The 17,828-nt window shown below is 46.9% G+C and overlaps 1 protein-coding gene across 1 annotated transcript in view; it reads left to right on the plus strand.

Moving 5' to 3' along the window:
• The first annotated feature begins 2,351 nt into the window (after nucleotides 1-2,351).
• The window catches only part of NRSN1 (neurensin 1), a 57,181-nt gene continuing 41,704 nt past the window's right edge, over nucleotides 2,352-17,828 (plus strand). Inside the window, exon 1 of the mRNA XM_068234653.1 lies at nucleotides 2,352-2,479. The gene's annotated coding sequence lies outside the window, so the exon portion shown is untranslated. The remainder of the gene's footprint in view (nucleotides 2,480-17,828) is intronic.

The raw sequence follows: 17,828 nt of genomic DNA on the forward strand, positions 1-17,828 counted from the left end.
TGCCACCAACAGAACGCTCTGTTGGTGGCAAGAAAAAGAGGGAAGATTAATTTGAATGCTAAGTTGCATGGCCGTGCAGCGAATTTTTAAAGCTGCAGAGTGCAGAATTGTAAAAAAAAGTCTGGTCACTAAGGGGGTGTAAGCCTGTGGTCCTCAAGAGGTTAACATCTTGAGAACCTCTAAGAACAGACAAGGAACAAACATTCTGGCACCCTCAACTTCCCAGTAACATTAGCACGTTTCCAGTAGGGATGATCAATGAGATGCAAATATTTCCGTGTTCATGCAACTTTATGTAAATTTGTATGTAAATATATGCAGCTTGAAAATGGACCAATCAAGTCGCAACCCAGGTTTAAACTGATTGGTCCATTTTCAAGCTGCATATATTAGCACAAAAATGTACATAAATCTGCTTGAACTCGGAAAAATTTGCATCTCATTGATCATCCCTAGTCTCCAGGATGGTAAATGCAGGTTACCAGACCCCTTACAGCCACCTTTCTGCACACTGGCACCTCTAAGCTCATGCCTAGTGTGCCTAGTGATGAGTCCAGCCCTGGAACTTAGAGACTACACTGTGTTTGCATTTATAGCTTGGATTGCTATGAAGTTTTGCCAAAGAAATATGTTTTTAAATATGATAATGATTCTTAGTAGGTATTACATTATTTGCCATGTCAGTCAGTAGATCCACTCCCATTTTTGTCTTTTTTGAAGAGAGGGTTTTGATGTATTACATTATTTGTTTTTCATACACTGTGGAAAAGGACTTGTGTGTTGAAACTATACCTGGATTACAGGGATTATGCTTTTTCAATAAAGAAAATTGGTAGGCAAACCCACTTCTGATGATTGCGCCCAACACTTGGAAAGATCTATCTGACAGATCTGCCAAACCATGTAAGAGATCTGCCGGACGGTGTGAGAGATCTTTCTTATGCTGGGCATACTCGGGTCGATCTCCCGCCGCGTCCCCGCTCGTCCGCGCGTGCGCCCGGATCGATTCCCGCTCGTCCCCGCCGGCGCTTCTTATCTTCCACTCGATTCGCCGCTATTGTCCGCCCGCGGGTATCAAGCGCGGAATCAATCCCCGCGGTGATCGGACACATCAGATATTATCAATCGAGCCATCAGGCTCGATTAATAAGCCGCCCTCGACGCTGTGTATGCCCAGCATTACACTGTGATAGATCAGCCAGACGCTGGGGGAAATATTCTGTACTGTTGCCTTGACAAAGGGGACCCCTAGGGGCCCCGAAACGATTCATTGGTTCTTGGAATGGTTGTGTCACGCATTTAAATAAACAGGACTTGGTATTTAAGAGTGTGCAGACCCACTGGAAATTTATTTGTGGGGGAAATATTAAGGTGCAATTTTTTCACCAAATACAATCTTTCGATGCGATTTTCATGATCGAATTGTATAAAAAATGTGCAGTTTATGAAGGCAATCGATAGTGAACAATTGTTTGGTCAATTGCTAAATAAGATAAAATTGATCCCAAAGTTGGATTTTATGATCACATCTGAAGAAAGAATCGTTCAGTAAACGTGAACAATCTATAATTGCCTTCTGATTAGTTACGATCATTCAAATCACATTGAAAGATCACATTTAGTGAAAAAAGCTGGATTTTACGATCGTATCTGAAGACATAAAATGCTCTAATTGACCTGTTTATGGGAACAATCGATAACTACCTTCCGTTTACTAACGATCATAAAATGTGTGTCGAAAGATTCCATCTGATGAAAAAAATTGTACCTTTAATGGGCACCTTATCTTTGAAGACGAGTGGAATCTGCCCCACATACAGAGGACTGGCTCTGGTTAATATGCAAGGTGTGAGAATTATTAGACATCAGGATGGGGTGATGATGATGAGGAGAAGGAGAAGGAGGAGGAGAAGGGTGATGCTGATGATGCTGCTGCTGCTGCTGCTGATGATATTGCTTTTGAATACCTGGGCACAGATCCCTGCTAATATAGTATATAACAGTATACAGCTTTAATTGAATTATTTACCATGTGACAGATTAGAATATGTGCAATTAATATTAAACAACTTTTGTTTGTTTTTCCTGCACACAACAAACTGCAATCATAATGCTAGCAGTCATGAAAAAGCTTCATATAAAACTTAGGGCATCATCATTTCATTCCCTCCAGAAATAATAGCAAGTACATGAAAGAGAGCACATGGGAGTCTACACTAGTCTACACTAGTGCAGCAGCATCAAGAGACTACTAAGGATTCTCACAGCTCTTCACGTCTTGGGGATGCCAGGGATGCGCTTCACTGTGTAGCACCACCAGGCTCTGGAGCACAGTGCGCAGGCACGAGAAGCTGCTCCTTCCTAGGGAGGATAATACGTGGTGTCTGAGGCTGGAGAGAGTCAGAGGGATGGGATCCGAACGAGGAGGGATCTGCAGCTAGCAGCACAGCTTAGCCGGCAAAGCAGGTTCTCCAGAAAGGTAAATAACTCCTATGTAGTATAACATGATAAAAATCATTATGTCAATGTTAAACATACCAGCAATGCACAGATCTGGTGCTTTCATGCACTCCGCTGCCTGCACAGAGGATGCACAGAGAAGCCAATGATCATCAGAATGCTGCCTTCAAAAAATGACATTTATTACACTAATCTAAAGTAGAATGTGACGGTAAAGCATCAAGTCATGCAAATGAATGTATCTGACTGTATACAGAGTGTGTACCTAAATAAAATGCATAGATGGTGCTGAAGGAGAGGGTGTGTACAGTCAGCAAAGTGTCCTGTATATCTGAAAGTTGATATTAAATGTGTTTTGGTGGTAATGGGTATCAGTTTGGTAAGTGGATACGGTAAATGGTTTGGTGAGGTGTAGAAACTCTGAATATTCCGTGCTCCTTGGAGTAGCTTTTACACACTAAGGACATTGATGGATAAACAGATGGTGTGTAGTGGCGTCACTAGTTACGTGGTCTGGGGGTTTGGAATCAATTTCAGCACCATGGAGAGCGTTCTATTCAGCAACAGGACGCCAGTGAAGGACATACAGGGAAAAGGACACTTCCTCCCACACACTGGAGACATGTTTCCTGTTACTGCTATATAATCAGTGTTTTGCACACATATTACAAATGGCTGATGACATTGGTTTATCTTGATGAAGAATTATAGTGAATAAAATATCAGCTTTATACTATGTTGGAACTGGAAAGAGCAATGAGCACAGCTATATCAGTCAATGAAGAATGAATATCACATGCAGTACTCAGTATTGTTTTGAATACTGTTCTGAACATAAATCTGATTGGAGGTTGTGGATAACTACAGTCCGCAAATCATATTTCTCTTTATTCAATCCTTAAATAAAAACCTATGTATGCTATGAAGGAAGGCTCTAGGTGGATTTACTGCACTTGGAAAACTCTGTAACATCCTTATGTGGAGAAACTTTAAAAAGGAACTGTACTAAATCATGTTATTAATAAAATTGCTTATTTTTTCACAATATTAATTATTTAATATTATTACATTTTAATTATTTATGTATTAAAAGACTTAGTCAGTGTTTTCCTATTGTATAATGTTTCCTTTCCCTTATTTACATATGAAATGTATCACACGGGGCGACATCTGTAGAACTGTCAAATGATCACTGCTGAATGTTTGGTTACTGAGAGATTTAAAGCCAGTACAAAATATATCTGGTTACCCAGAATGCTAGGGGGGGGGATGCTTCATAGCTAATCAGCCAGGGCTAATCACTGGGAGGGCAGGGTTACATAATACAGCAATTTATAGAGATAGGAAGTGGTTCTGAAGCTGAAACCAGGAAAATTACTGTAAAAGTGAATAATTTACTTTAATGTGTCACTACAGCGTTTTTTCTTTTTTTTTAAAGCAGGACCTGTCCATGATCCACTGCTTCTTTGCATGTCAATACACTGAATACAGGACAGTGTATAGATCATACATGATGCATATTAATGGCTCAGTTATCTAGAAGCAAACCTGTGGATAGATAGTAAAACTTCTATCAAATGGCATAACTATAGCAATACAAGCTTTCTGTATGCAGGTTTTTGACCACACCCTTGGCAGGCATTATATAAAGTAAGGCTTCCAATGGTCAGGACTTGAGCATTGTCATAGGGGAGAAGAGATACATGTGTAGATACGGTGAACATACAAACTTTCATATTAGCCACACCTCCCAAAATGTTTTTGTTTGCTTTTATTGGTGTGGAGCTTTCAGTGGGAAGGGATTTAATTAGTAAAAATCCCAGCCAGGTTTTATTGCCTTCTGGATACACATTGGTCAAAATTTTCCTCACCTTATTTTGCTACAAAGAGAAGGATGTGAGCAAAAAATTGGCGGTCCTCTCCAGAAGTTGAACTTTAATTTCCATGGCCAGCAGGAGCACCAGGTGTGGACACAAAGTAAATGTAACAATTTGATATGTAACCTTGTGTAACTATGTTCACCATGCAACAGGACTTCCACAAACAACTAACTATTTGAATACTAGTAATAATAGTACTGACATGAGAAAAGGGGTGGGGACAGTAGGAAGGATGTATCCTGGAAATAGAAGTCTAGTCTGAGTAGTACTAACTAGGTAGCACTAATAATATGGAATACCCATTATTAAGCAGAGTTATGGTCTCAGCTGATGAATCACTATTGGCAGCAACATGAAGTGGCTCCCCAGGTATGTACAATAAACTAAATAAATAAAGTAAAGTCTCCAATAATGTACTATATGCTAGTGATGTGACCCACATATAGACTTTTATTCCCCTATGCATTTTACTTAAAGGTACCTTTCTTCCAAATTAGTTTTTATAGTTTTAATTATCTTATGCACCTGGAGGAGCACCATTTTACAGCAGTGTAACTAAGGAGCTATGGGCAACAGTGGATGTTTTATATGGGGCCCCTCAGGTATCTTATAGATAACAACTGATGTGAAGTACGAAATCCTGCCAAGAGAAACTGCAATGCCAGAGAGGGGTAGGCAAGGAAGGAGGACAGTCTGCTAATTATTACCACTATTCAAAGCACATATAGAGATGATTATTAGAATCATAGCACCGATTAATAACTACTACAGCCCTTGGCAGGTGCCTCAAATCCAGAGGGCCCCAATGCAGGTGCTGCCTCTACATCGCCTGTTGCTATGCTACTGACTTTTTATCTTGTCCAATGGTTTTAGAAATGCTATTTTTCACATTAAAAAAAAACTTCAAAAACTGTAATAGCTTTATGTATTTAAATATCTAAATAAACTATCAGAATCCTTCTTTAACCCTCTGGGGGGCGCAGCCTAACCCCCCTTTAAAGGGGTTCTGTGGCCCTTTTTCAAAATGCAATTTAAATGAAGAGAGATGTTCCTTTCATAAGTACTAATCTTTTTTCCCTGTCTCATGTAGAAACAGCTGTGCTGTCTCTCTCCTGCTCCTTTCTAATTATTCGTCTAGTTAGACGAATATTGTGCAGCAGAAAGAGGCAGACAGTCTAGAAGCTGTTCCTTCCTGCTTATTGCCTCCTCCTTCCCCTGCTGCATCTGATGAGTCATCCCTGACCTTTCTGCAAGCTCCAGACAGCAGGGGGAGGGAGATCTGCCTCTTGTGGCTTCAGCTCATCTCATCTCTCATGCACAGCAGTACAGGGAGACTGTGTACTGACCTGGAAGCACTTTACATTGAGCCATCTTGCCCAAAGGTTTAAAAACTATATTTTATTAAGTTATTTATTGGCAGCGGGGAGCAGTGAAAATAGGAGAAATGAAGAGGGGGAATAAAGAGGGAAACAGTAATATGTTTATTTTAATGTGCTGTAAATTCACCACAGATCTTCTTTAACCTCCTTAGCGGTAACCCCGTGTGTGACACGGGGTAAGCCGCCGGAGGGTGCCGCTCAGGCCCTGCTGGGCCGATTTTAATAATTTTTTTTTTGCTGGACGCAGCTAGCACTTTGCTAGCTGCGCCAGCACTCTGATCGCCGCCGGCCCCTTTGCGATCGCCGCTATCTGCTGCGGCGCGGGCCCCCCCCCCTCCAGACCCCAGCGCTGCCTGGCCAATCAGTGCCAGGCAGCGCCGAGGGGTGGCCCGGGACTCCCAATGACGTCCCGACGTCAGTGACGTCGGTGACGTCATCCCGCCCCGTCGCCATGGCGACGGGGGAAGCCCTCCAGGAAATCCCGTTCTTTGAACGGGATTTCCTGATCGCCTATCGCCGGAGGCGATCGGCGGGGCTGGGGGGATGCCGCTGAGCAGCGGCTATCATGTAGCGAGCCCTCGGCTCGCTACATGATAAAAAAAAAAAAAAAAAAAAAAAAAACTGTTGCGCTTCCCCCTGGCGGTATTTTTCATACCGCCAAGGGGGTTAAGGACTAAAATAAAAAAGAAACACCGAGAGCCCAATATAGTGTAGTATGTATTGGAAACCGTGGATAAATGTAAGTGTGAGATGAATATACTCACAAACATGGGTTACCTCTTAGGCAACCACTGTAGATGCAGGTGAGGAGATTAGACCTGTCCTCACTCAGGATTAAGATGTCGCTCTCTGTAGATCAGGAAAGTAGGGGTAGGTCACCCCTCCACCAGGGGTGGACACAGTATTATCGTAAGAGATCAGAGGCGCCAGCAGGATAAAAGGTAATAAAAATTTTAAAATTTGCTGGGAGGCAGTGGTGGACTTACCTCCGGAAAGCAGACTCAAAATACTGTCTGAATTAAACAAATAAATTTATTATTGGTACCCCAAAAGATGCAACGCGTTTCGCAGGCACAGCCCGCTTCATCAGGCAATAAGATAGGGGACAAACAGTAGCTCGTCAGTAGCATGAATTGCGCAATTGCGCTTGTGCACAAGATATAAGGGCAGGTCTCACACCTTGCGTTATTACAGGGTAATGTGCCTGGAGTTTCTGGTGTAGATAATGCACTTCTGATAATCATTTGTCTCAAATTGGGAGGTTGTCTGAAAGCAAGCATTGGTAAATCAGGAAAAACTTCTTTCAGGCGTTTGTCTTATTTAACTTTATCAGTTAGCCATTAAAAGGTGTTACTTTTACAAGACTTTGCTATTAAATAGTCAAATTCCTGATATTGACGTACTAGGGAGTGAGAAAGTGGCACACAGACTTGACTTAAGCTACTATGTAATCGAACTCTGGATAGTGATTGGTGTTAAGATTGTTGGTCCTAAGTGATAGGGAGCCCGTTGTTTAGCTATTATGTAGCCAAACCCCACATCCACTAACTATTAGTGTTAGGTGTAGGTGGGGCAGTGTTAGGACTTGGAAGGGGGTAGGTTAGTGTTAGGAGTAGGTAGGAGGGATCGTTAGTGTGAGCGGTAGGTTAGGTAAAGCGATAGTGGAATATCAGTAAGATTACCAATATTTTATGAGTGGCTTCTTCTGGCACCTACAATTCCAGGTGCTTTTTTTAGCTAACAAAACTACAATATTTTCTTTTAAGTATGTATTATTATTCATATAGGGATGACATCTTCCACAGGCCCTGACAGAATCTATACCATACTATAGTAGTAGTCTAGTGTCCCTATCATAATCTGGGGAAGTTGATTATCTTAACAGTATGTGGGACATAGGAAGAAACCAGAGTTCCCAGAAGTACCCCACACAAACACGTGGAGGCCATACAAAGTCCATGAGGCTATCCTCATAGCCCAGATTTGAAATGGTCACCCGAGCACTGCAAGGCAAAAGCAGGCGCGGACTGGCATGGGGGGACGGGGGGTGTTTGCCCCCCGGGCCGGCCGAATCTAAAGTAATTAGGGTCGGTGCGTGGGCAGGACAGGTGTGCAGACCGCAGGTCCGCACGCAATGAGTGACACTAGAAAGAGCTATGCGAGCGAAGCCTCGCGCGATGTTTGCTGCGGCCGTTCACTAAGCCCACCCCCTCCCCCCTGTAACAGTCAGACTCAGAGACAAACTTACTTTACGGGCTGGCTAGAGTCCTCCTGTGTCTCCCATCGTTAGAGTGGCTGCAGTTGTCACTCTCAAGGGGCAGCTATACCCCGCCCACTCTCTCCGGCTCCTCCCCTCAGCACAGGACTCTTGCAGTGGCCCTTGCTGCGCTTCTCCCAGTCTCTGCCACAATCACACTTTTGTGGGGCAGAACTGCGGTGGCGGTCAGGGGAGAGAGCGTGGCGTTGCTATGTTGACGCCGGGCAGTGAGTCGAGCAGAGGAGGTAACACAACACAGGAACAGCGTTGCAGACTGACCGCCTCGTTCCTGCTACTTCTGGCCGCTATCTACAGCCTCAGGTGATGCACTGGGATAGTGGTATGCTGGGGGGCGGGGCTGTCCCATGGAGCTGACACTCTAACTGACATGCAGAGCCTTTCCCAGAGGGCTCAGCCAGAAACGTAATTTATAGCCTGACATGCTTGGGGGGGGGGGGGGGGAGTTTAGGGTAGGCTGCATGCAAATGGGGACCAAGTGGTTCTTATGTGAAATAAAATGTAGCTTTTACTTACCTTTGGCTTCTGTTAGCCCCTACCAGTCATTTGTGTCCCTCACTTCAGCTCTGGTCTTTTCCAGGGTCCCTCTGGCAACCTCTGATGGAGCGCCAACCCATCGGTCCCGCACAAGAATGCACCCGTGTCACTGGGAGCATGCTGGGTTGGTGATTTTTTTTCAGGGCTGTGGAGTCGGTACAAAAATGTTATGACTCCGACTCCTCAGTTTATGAAACCACGACTCCAACTCCGACTCCGGGTGCCCAAAATAGCTCCGATTTCGACTCCGACTCCTTAGTCTAATACTTAACAGGGCTGTAGATTTTGTACAAAAATCATCCGACTCCAACTCCTTAGTTTCTGAAATCAACGACTCCGACTCCGGGTGCCCAAAATTGCCCCGACTCTCCGACTCCACAGCCCTGGATTTTTTAGGGTCTGCCAGCGGGACCCTGGAGATTGCTGAAGCTGCAGCAAGGTACTTCTAGGGGCTGGAAGAAGTGGAAGATAGGTAAAGCTACATTTTTTTTCACCTTGCAAATCCTAAGCCTATGCAGGCAGCTGCACAAGGGCCCAGTGACCTTTGGTACCCTGACCAGATATCCCGGATTCAAGGTTCACTGCCCTGGGCTGATGTATGTTCCAGGTATTGTCTCGCTTTGACCTGCGCAGGAGACCTCTGAGTGGCCGCATGATCCGCTTCTTACCCCAACTCTTCCTGTCCAGTGGCATCCACCCTTCGCTCAGATCCACTGTCAATCATAGTACCGAGTCACAGTACCGGGTAGGCACTGCCACCTGGCCGCATACATGAGCCACGCTCATAGCATTGCTCTGCCATCAGGCGCAGCCCAGTGAGCCAGGCCAGCCACGTGGTGACAAGTGGAGACCAACCGTCAGCAAGCTACACAAACTCACCCAGCACAGACATCAGCCAGAAAGCATGGCTTTTGCTGCATTTTTCTGGCACAGGTACATTTTTTGACCTGAGGCTAGCTTGCCTCCTTTCTCTTGGCTGATTGCTGCTTTTTTTTATTTTTTTATTTTTGAAAGGGGAGGGAGGGGTGCTTTTATGTTGACACATTTTTGAGGGGGGGAGGTAAAGCTTACTGCATTTTGTTTCGGATGGTAACAGTCGTTGTATTTCATGTGTCAGAGGTAACAATTGCTACATTTCATGTGTCGGAGGTAATAGTTGTTGTATTAAATATGTCGGAGGTAATGGTTGCTGCTTTTTGTGTGTTTGAGGTAACGGTTGTTGCATTTTGTGTGTTGGAGATAATGGTGCATTTATTATTTGATGGTCAGGTGGTTGTATTTGCTACTTTAACCTCCCTGGCGGTTTATTTATTTTGCCAGGGAGGCTGCGGGAGGGTTTTTTTTTAATTAAAAAAAAAATATTTCATGCAGCCAACTGAAAGTTGGCTGCATGAAAGCCCACTAGAGGGCGCTCCGGAAGCGTACTTTCGATCGCCTCCGGCAATCGAAAGTAACAAGATAGGCCGCAATGAGCGGCCTATCTTGTTTCGCTTTCCTCGTCGCCATGGCGACGAGCGGAGTGACGTCATGGATGTCAGTCGACGTCCTGACGTCAGAGCCGCCCAATCCAGCCCCTAGCGCCGGCCGGAACTGTTTGTTCCGGCTGCGCTGGGCTCGGGCGGCTGGGGGGACCCTCTTTCGCCGCTGCACGCGGCGGATCGCCGCGGAGCGGCGGCGATCGGGCAGCACACGCGGCTGGCAAAGTGCCGGCTGCGTGTGCTGCTTTTTTCAGAATGAAAATCGGCCCAGCAGGGCCTGAGCGGCGACCTCCGGCGGCATACCCCGAGCTCAGCTCGGGATTACCGCCAAGGAGGTTAAGGTTAATGTTGCAGCATTTGGGGGCTCATGATTACTAAATGTTATGGCTGGAACCCACTACAGCGATTTTCTGAGCAATTCAAAATGCTAGTGATTTTCCTAAACGCTCAGCTAATATAAATGGATGGGCCAAATTCCACCAGAGCAATTGCGGTTACCAAAATCGCAAATGTAGGACATGCAACATTTTTAGCATTTAGCTGTTAGCGTTTCTGCAATGTAAAGTATATAAACGTTGACGTAATCGGTCATCAAAACCTACACAGAGCGATTTTGCTAGTGTTTTTAAATTAGTGCACAGTGTAAAAAAAATAAGATTAATCAGAATTAAAATTACTACACAATCGCTAGCAAAACACTTACACTTTTTTAAATTGCTACCCAAATTGCCAGAAAACGCTCATGAAATCGTTTACCAAATGCTAGCGATTGCAATTAGCGATTTGTAGTGGGTTCCAGGCCTAACTGTTTTGGGAGGAAACTCTGTCTTGCTGCCTTAGAGTTACATTAGTTAGCTCTGCCCACATGTCATGGCCTTGCTCATCTTTCGATGCACTGACGTAACATCAGTTGGAGATGGTGTGAGCTTTGTGACAAGGTGCCATTATCCTACTGGAAGTATCATTCAGAAGACAGTTATGAATCCAGCTCCGCTATGCTTTCGGTCATAACCCAGTCACCCAGATCCAGGCTTTTGATTACTACTAATAGCACTTTTTTTTTTTTTTTTAGTCTGGGACGCTAGAGGGGTTAATTTATGTAACTGCATGTGCTGCTTTACACTGTATTCATGAGCTTACAAAATATATGCATTTGGGCTGGGGCTGCAGTGAAAGGGCCTCTAGGTTGTGTTTTCCCCCCAGGCCTAAAGGTCCCAGTCCTCCCCTGGGCAAAAGTGTTAGCTATATGTCACTATTCTTCTAGAATTCAGTGTACAATATGCAGTACATCACTTATGCTGCCATTGAAAGAAAATCATATTAAAACACATATCTTCATTGCCTCTGCGACTAACTATATAGAATAATTTTAGAAAGCAATTGTTGTGGGTACTGAGCAGTTTTCTGTGGAAACATATTTTCAGTCAGGATTATCTAATGAAAGCCAATGCATGTGTAAAGTTCTTATGGCTTCATTTGCATGCAGATGTCAAAATCAGATTTCCCAGAACAGAGCATTATTGTAGTGGAAAATGTGCTCTGGCACTTGTCATTTTTTGAAGGGAATACTGACTTCTGTACTAACCTTATTTGCCTGTTTAATTTCTGTGCTTATTAGCGTTCCCAGCTTACAGTTCCTAGTTGCTAAGGAGCAGAATGATCAGTGCTGAATCTATATGAGGAGTTGTATGACTGGATATTGGAGGAGGAGTGACACAAATGTTAGCTTTCCACCTACCACTTCCTCCTGACACATCTGCTTTTGGCTGTCTACGTTTCTCTCTCTCTCTTGCTATCTGGCTGCATTTTATCATTTGTCTTTACTTACTATGTTTAGTTTTATATGTCATATTTAATAAAGTATTAACATGATAGGTCGATAGATTTTAATTTAAGGTATTATTGGATGTGCATTATAATAAAATAAGGTGCTTTCATATAAAATATAATTGTAGAGAGATCCTTGTATTAAAAATAAGTCAGCCAATTTAAACCACTATCGTGAAAAAAATGCACTATTAATAACCTTTTTCCTATGTTGCTGTCACTTACATTAAGCAGTAAATCTGACAGGGCTGACAGGTTTTGGACTTGTCCATCTCCTCATGGGGGATTCTCAGTAATTCCTTTATTCTTAAAGGACCACTAGCGCGGAAAAAAGTAGGCAGTTAAAATCTGACAGAACTGACAGATTTTGGGCCAGTTCATCTCCTCATGGTAAATTCTCAGGGTTTTCTTTGTTTTCAACAGCATTTCCTAAACAGCAGTTTAACTGCCAAAATAGTAAGATACCAGCCGGCCTCCCTACTCACTTGCACACTATTTTGTCAGACTTTGCAACTGCTGTTCAGGAAATGCTGTTGAAAACAAAGAAAACCCTGAAAATCCCCCATGAGGAGATACACTGGTCCACAACCTGTCGGCTCTGTCAGATTTTTCCGCAACAGTGGTCCTTTTAAAAAAGCACTTCCTGGAAAAGATCTATACAGATATGCCAGCCAGCCTTCCCACTCACTTGCACACTGTTTTGTCAGTTGGACTGACCAACTATTTTTTAGAAAGTGCTTTCAAAAATAACACTCTGAGAATCCCCTATAAGGAGATTGACTAGTCCTAAACCTGTCAGTTTTGTCAAATTTTTACAATCTATTGTAAGCGATAGTAACATAGGAAAAAAATCCTTTATAATGCATTTTACTCTGGAACAAATATACATTTTATACATATGCATTTTACATTTTATTTTTTGTTTTGTGATAGTGCTCGTTTAACAGTAAATCCAATATCTAAATGTAAGCTATTATCCCACCACCTCCTTTTGCACCTCCCACCCTCACTCCTTTAACCACCTCTTTGTGAGTTAATATTAAGCTGTAAGATTACAGACAATTAGATGAGGCTGATTTCTTGAAATACCTATTTTTATTAACTCTTTACTCCTTATTCCTTGTGCAAGCAGCCATGATGCAATCCAGTCACCATGACCTAAAGAGTAAGCTGATAAAATGTAGTATTTAATATGGTCTTGGAAATGTACTAAGCTGCCACTGATGCTTGTAAATAAAAGGCAGTTAGCCAAAATTGGGCAATTATAAATACAATAAAGCGCTATTTTCTCATATAATTATCCTAATCAGGACTAAAGTATGAGTCAGGTATGCAATGTCGTACCTCAGTCCCACTTAACAGCCATGCTTTTAGTGTATATGCAGAGCTTCTGTTTGGGTTCAAGGTGCGTTTGTAGTTCCTGGGGGGGGCTCAGCGCATCTCTGATGGAGGCCATTCGGAGGCGGCCTGGTGTTGCGCTGATCCACCTTTTGCTCAGTAACAGTGTCATTTAAGTTTTTGGATTAGTGAGGTGATGGTTTTGAGTTAACAGGAAATAAGACAGACAACTGCACCAAAATATGCCGTCTGTGCCTGTTCCCAGGTCTGACGTGCTGCGCTGCATCCTGGTTGAATGTGACATGTCCAGGGTCGGACTGGGACACCAAGGGCCCACCAAGGAAGTTTCAGCCTGGGGCCCACCCCCCTCTCCTCCTCCTCCTCCCTCCCCCCCCCCCCCCCCCCCATTTTGGGCTCACATACACATGTACTTTAGAAATTTTGCATGACTTTATGGTAGGGAATAGATTGTGAGCAATTCTGAGGACAGTCTCCAATAGGGATATGTCTAAATGCGAAACTAAATGGGTGTCACCATGCACTGGAACATCGGCGTGGTCATGATGAGTCATGGGCAGACTTAAAAAAAAAAAATACAAAATAAGTAGCGGCGTTATTCACAGAGATTAGGTCCGACCAGATACATTGTATATTCAAGTAGTTACATGCCTCATGATAATTCATCAAGTAGTCAAATTGCAGCAGATACCCCCACAAAATGCAATCAGGTTGACGGCAGATACCCCCACACAATGCAATCAGGTTAACGGCAGATACCCCCACAAAATGCAATCAGGTTGACGGCAGATACCCCCACAAAATGCAATCAGGATGACGGCAGATACCCCCACAAAATGCAATCAGTTTGGCTGCAGATACCCCCACAAAATGCAATCAGTTTGGCTGCAGATACCCCCACACAATGCAATCAGTTTGGCTGCAGATACCCCCACACAATGCAATCAGGTTGGCTGCAGATACCTCCACACAATGCAATCAGGTTGGTGGCAGAGATACCCCCACACAATGCAAGTCCCCCCCAGCTTGGAAGGGGGGGCAGAGGGCACAGATCAGCGGGGAAGCCTCCCCCCCTCCCTCACCTAGGGCCCCCCCTTCCGCGCAGCCCCCTCCTCGAGAAGTGCAGCCAGCAGCGAGCGGAGTATAGCTTACCAGCTTCAGATGATGCTATCTCCGCTCCGCATGCCGCTGCTGCCCTGCTGGTCTCTGTCTCCTGTAGTGACGCTGTCCAATCACGCTCTAGCAGGAAGTACTGCGAGAACGTGATTGGACAGCGTCACACACTACAGTCAGAGACCAGCAGGGCAGCGGCATGCGGACTCGGAGCGGAGATAGCATCATCTCTGTAGCTATTCTCCGCTCGCTGCTGGCTGCACTTCTGGAGGAGGGGGGTGCGCGGAAGGGGGGGGGCCCTAGGTGAGGGAGGGGGGGACGCTTCCCCCCCTCCCCGCCGCTCTGTGCCCAATTCCCCCCCTTCCAAGCTGTGCCCCCCTCCAGTGGCGTAGCTAGGGTGTTTGACACCCGGTGCGGATAATTTACCAACACCCCCCCCCCCCAAAAAAGCAAAGCGCGCAGCGACAAAAAAAATGGGTGTGTACATGACATCACATGGGTGGGGGGTAATTGTAATGTAACTGTAACAGTAAGGCAGTGGGCTAATATAGGTAGCCAGAATAGTTTCCCTCAGCATAGGTTAGATATGACAAATATGACAACATGACAAATTCAGCAATCTTGAGGCCCCCAACAAGACAAATTCAGCAATCATGAGGCCCCCAACAAGACATTCAGTAACCATGAGGCCCCCAACAAGACAAATTCAGTAACCATGAGGCCCCCAACAAGACAAATTCAGCAGTCATGAGGCACATAAATAAACAGCATTTCACATAAATAGGCAGAATGCCCACTTAATATGGTAGACACCTCTCACCTGGCTTCTGAATTCTCCTCTACTGGCTGCTGTGCCAGGCAATACTGTTTTTGGCTGGATTGGGGATGATGTGTGGGCTGAAAGGCCTGGCGGTGATGCTGTGGCCGGCCTGGCGGTGATGCTGGGCTGTACTTGGCTGGTTGAAGTAAATGTTGGCCTGACTGTTGGTGGTGATGCTGTGGCCTTTTTGACAGTGATTCTGGGCTGGTTGGCTGGTGGTGATGCTGGGCTGGCCTGGATAGTTTAGGTAGTGACAGGTGCACCCTAGTTTAGGTAGCACCAGGAGCCTCCCAGCTTAGGTAGTGACAGGACCCCCAAGTTTAGGTAGCGACAGGAGCCCCCCAGTTTAGTTAGTGACAGATACCCCCCAGTTTAGGTAGTGACAGGAGCCCCCAGTGTTTGTAGTGACAGGTGCCCCCCAGTTAAGGTAGTAACAGGTGCCCCCCAGGGTATGTAGTGACAGGAGCCCCCAGTGTTTGTAGTGACAGGTGCCCCCCAGGGTATGTAGTGACAGGAGCCCCCAGTTTAGGTAGTGACAGTGCCCCCCAGTTCAGGTAGTGACAGGTGCCCCCAGTTCAGGTATTGACAGGCGCCCCCCCAGTTCAGTTAGTGACAGGTACCCCCAGTTTAGGTATGACAGGAGCCCCCCAGTGTATGCAGTGACAGGGACCCCCCCCCCCCAGTGTATATAGTGACAGGAGCCCCTAGTTTAGGTAGTGACAGGGCCCCCCAGTATAGATAGACAGGTCTATAGGTGTCCCCAGTTTAAATAGCCAGATCTATAGGTGTCCTCAGTGGCAGCGGAGAGAGAAGAGAAGCGGTGGGGAAGGGAGGACGTTTCCCCCTCCCCCTTCCCTCACCTTGGGGCTCCCCCTCTCTCGCTCCCCCCTTTAGAATTAAGTGATGCGGCAGGCAGCGCCGCTGTGCCTGCCGCTTCTTTTCTCTCTCCGCTGCCACCCCAGGGCGGGCGGGCCAGCCACGTCCGGGTAGCTAGGGGGGGGCAGCAGCTAGCCAGGGGAGTGCGCATGCCCCATTTTGCCCTATGTAGGGACGCCCATGGCATGGTAGGCAGATAGGTAGCCGGGTAGGCAGTTATGTAGCCGGGTGGGAGGGTAGGCAGATAGGTAGCTGGGTGGGCAGTTAGGTAGCCGGGTGGGAGGGTAGGCAGTTAGGTAGCCAGGTGGGCAGATAGGTAGCTGGGTGGGCAGTTAGGTAGCCGGGTGGGCAGTTAGGTAGCCAGGTGGGAGGGTAGGCAGATAGGTAGCTGGGTGGGTAGATAGGTAGCCGGGTGGGCAGATAGGTAGCCGGGTGGGAGGGTAGGCAGATAGGTAGCTGGGTGGGTAGATAGGTAGCCGGGTGGGTAGATAGGTAGCCGGGTGGGCAGTTAGGTAGCCGGGTGGGCAGTTAGGTAGCCGGGTGGGAGGGTAGGCAGAAGGGTAGCCGGGTGGGAGGGTAGGCAGTTAGGTAGCCGGGTGGGAGGGTAGGCAGTTAGGTAGCCGGGTGGGAGGGTAGGCAGTTAGGTAGCTAGGTGGGTAGATAGGTAGCCGGGTGGGCAGCCAGTTAGGTAGCCGGGTGGGTAGATAGGTAGCCGGGTGGGAGGGTAGGCAGTTAGGTAGCCGGGTGGGAGGGTAGGCAGATAGGTAGCTGGGTGGGTAGATAGGTAGCCGGGTGGGCAGATAGGTAGCCGGGTGGGAGGGTAGGCAGATAGGTAGCTGGGTGGGTAGATAGGTAGCCGGGTGGGTAGATAGGTAGCCGGGTGGGCAGATAGGTAGCCGGGTGGGCAGATAGGTAGCCGGGTGGGAGGGTAGGCAGATAGGTAGCTGGGTGGGTAGATAGGTAGCCGGGTGGGCAGTTAGGTAGCCAGGTGGGAGGGTAGGCAGTTAGGTAGCCGGGTGGGCAGATAGGTAGCTGGGTGGGTAGATAGGTAGCCGGGTGGGCAGCCAGTTAGGTAGCCGGGTGGGTAGATAGGTAGCCGGGTGGGAGGGTAGGCAGTTAGGTAGCCGGGTGGGCAGTTAGGTAGCCGGGTGGGAGGGTAGGCAGAAGGGTGGGAGGGTAGGTAGCCAGTGGGGGCCCCGACTCCTATGCTCCCCCTCACCTGGGTGTCCCCCCTCCTTACAAGCCGCGGGGAGGGCAGCCCGACTGTTTTTTTTTTTGTTTTTTTTCCCTTAAAAAAAAACTATTTTCCCCGGGGGCCCCCTCCTATCCTCCCCCTCCCTCACCTCGGACTCTCGGAGGGCCCCCTCCTGTTACGAGCGGCGCCGGCGGGTACAGCAAACTTCCGGGGAGGTAAAGCAGAAGATAGAGGTCCAGCTGCCTCCCAGTCGCTGTCTCCTCTATGCCGCTCGCACTAAACCAGGAAGCAGTGCGAGCGGCATAGAGGAGACAGCGACTGGGAGGCAGCTGGACCTCTATCTTCTGCTTTACCTCCCCGGAAGTTTGCTGTACCCGCCGGCGCCGCTCGTAACAGGAGGGGGCCCTCCGAGAGTCCGAGGTGAGGGAGGGGGAGGATAGGAGGGGGCCCCCGGGGAAAATAGTTTTTTTTTAAGGGACATAAAAAAAAAAAAAAAAACAGTCGGGCTGCCCTCCCCGGCTCTCCCATGCAGCGCACGCCTTCTAGGGGCCCCCAGGTCAGGAGGAGGGGCAGTCGGGTCGGGGCCCACCGATGGGACCGTCGGTGGTTCGGCGGCTCTGTCCGAGCCTGGA

This window comes from Hyperolius riggenbachi, chromosome 5, assembly GCF_040937935.1.
Source record: "Hyperolius riggenbachi isolate aHypRig1 chromosome 5, aHypRig1.pri, whole genome shotgun sequence".
In the NCBI taxonomy this organism is placed as follows: Eukaryota; Metazoa; Chordata; class Amphibia; order Anura; family Hyperoliidae; genus Hyperolius; species Hyperolius riggenbachi.